The following is a 2759-nucleotide window of genomic DNA, read 5'->3' on the forward strand; positions in this document are numbered from 1 at the left end:
TCCCTGGTCACATAGCTCCCTCCTCTGCCACCGCCACCACCAATCTGTCCTCATCCTAACCCATCCTGGCTGTGCACACCCTCACCAGGTGGCTGCTCTAACCACACACACCATATCACGGCCTGGCCAGCGACTACAATGATCCAGGCAGCAGTGACTTATCTTCCATTGTGGAGGCGTCTCCTTTTACGGCTCGCAACGGGTTTGAGAGAGGCTGGCTGCACCTGCCGATCAGGTCAAACGACGAGCAAGTGGCTTAAGGGGGCCTCGTCCTGTCCAAACGGGGGAGATCAATGTGTGAGGTCTGTGTGTATACGGAGAACATAGGGAAAGCAAATCACTCACACTGTGTCTGCCAGCTGCCAGCCATGCATCCACTATGCTGCTCAGACTGCTGCTATATAGCTGCTGGACAAGACAATAAAACAGAATAGCATCTGTGACAAGAATATTGCAAGGTTGATATATCTGCGATTTGGTCTGCAATGTGAATCACCTTCCTCAAGCTGTTTACATGCAGTGCATTTGTGTCCACTGTAGGTACAATCTGAAAAACAAGACTTGTTGTTATGACTGCTGCTGCTCATCCTCCTTCCATATCAGTTTCCTGGTTCCAATCATATATCAGGAAAGGGATGTTAGCGCCTGACCAATACTGGATTTTGTGAAGCCGATACAGATGTTGATATTTGAGAGATAATAAATTTGGTTACCATACTATATGCACACTGATGGTTTAAAAATCAAACTGAAATTAAAATTCTCATCACTCCTTAAAGAGTGATGAGAATACCTTACTAAATGCTTCATACCTTACTTAATGCTTAGCAGACACAATTGTAGAAACAAGGCTTAAGCTTCAAGCTTGCAAATCCTATGAAAATTTATAAAATAATTTTTCCTCTTTTAACAAGACCATACAGTGTTGGTTATCAACCTGTTAAAATCCTGTCGGAGGACCCGTTGTGCTTTTCAGTTTGTATTTCACTTGCAGAGTGTAAGGTAGTTAGCCTAGATTTTTGATGTTGGAGCTAATTCCTGCTTGATGTTCATTTTTCAACATCAAGAAATATTATTTAAACTCTGGCTCAATCAAAACCTTCACAATGCTAGGTTCTCCCCGCATTATACAAAAGATTGGATCTAGCTAGCTACCATAATCTCCTTTTTTATTCATCACATATTATTCCATATGGGTGAAACAGGAGTTGCAGAGTGTAGTGTACAGATGAAGATGTGAGGCAGCTCTTTGGATGAACACACTGTGCTGCTTTTATTTATAACATTCTGATGTGGAAAAGGAAGTAACAAGTAATGGAGCCTCTACTGTAAGAAGACAGAACTGATTTTGATTGAATGTAAGAGTTTCCCTAAATGACAATGACTGTAATCTGACAGATTTTAACTGCACTGTATTATCAAGGCTACCTGAGAGGGTCATTCCTAAAAAAAAAATACATCAACATTGATCAGTTTCTGCAAGTCTTCAGATCCTGCTAACATCACCAATTCTTTGATATCTTCAGAGAACATGATGTCTCGGGGCCGAATACAGTAGTTACGTGTGCCTTTAGAAAAACTGTTATATATTTGGTTCATTGGTTTCTAGATGATTTACCTATTTTGATGTTAAAAAGGGGACGGTGAAATCTTTGTCAGTCATAGCTCATGAACATCCCATGTCACATTAACGCTTGATCAAACATTAAGTTAGCCTGGAAATTCAGGTGTGAAACAACGTATCCGCAGCCATCTTTGTTGTTTACTATCACGACTTTGACCGCGCATGAACAGCATTGTCGTCATCCGGGTACGTCCGCCCCAGAGCCCCATAAGAAGGGCTCTTGCCCGGCCATATCAGATAGTACGATTTGATTGGTAGCTCCGAATTTTCCGACATAGTTAATGAGCTCCAATGGACCAACAGGCTGAGCAAATAAAAAATTGCCGGCGGCAGGTCTTGATTTCCAGGCTAACGTTTTGTACAGCAAAGTCAATATTCAGTGTATCAATATTCACCTATCACCCAATGCAACAGGGTACATATCACTACGTTGCAGGATCAGGCCATGGATGTTATTGTACATAATGCTGTTTCTATCACCACTGTTGTTGTTGTTGTTGTTGTTGTACATACAGAACCAATTATTTTTCTAAGATGCTGTAAAAACTTGAACACACCTCAGAGAGAAAAAGGGAATTAAATGGTGAAGAGATGGCGAGGTATTGCAATGTTTTATTTGGGGTCCTGGTTATAAAAACCAGTGCGATTTTGAAATTGCGGTGTGTTTTGGAACCATCATTGCTCCCACAAAACGAATTCTCAGACTACCTAAAGGACCTCAGGCGAGCGTCCATGAGGGAGCAACTGATGGTGAAATACGATCAATGCTGCTCGAATACTGAATCCTCGACAGGTGCCTGCTTGGCATTGAGTCTCAAATTCAGTCGACTCTTGTGTGTGATACATAAGACACATTTATTGTTTTTCATTTTGTTGAAATGCATGGCGTTAATATAGGAATGTAATGTTTCAATGTATTGGTTGCAAAGTGATGTACCTGTTTGTAAATGTTGCCTTTTTTGTTAAAAAAAAATAAGAAAAATCTAAAATCAAAACCAAACCATTTTGACTGAATATTCATTTAGCATTAATTTCAGTGTCGAGCAGCTGATGGAAATGTGAACACTAGTACATCGCACACAATATTCATCAGTTGTTTTAATAAACCTTGCTCTGGAAGCTTTTAAGACCTCCT

This window comes from Ammodytes marinus, assembly GCF_949987685.1.
Source record: "Ammodytes marinus genome assembly, chromosome: 12".
Taxonomy (NCBI): Eukaryota; Metazoa; Chordata; class Actinopteri; order Uranoscopiformes; family Ammodytidae; genus Ammodytes; species Ammodytes marinus.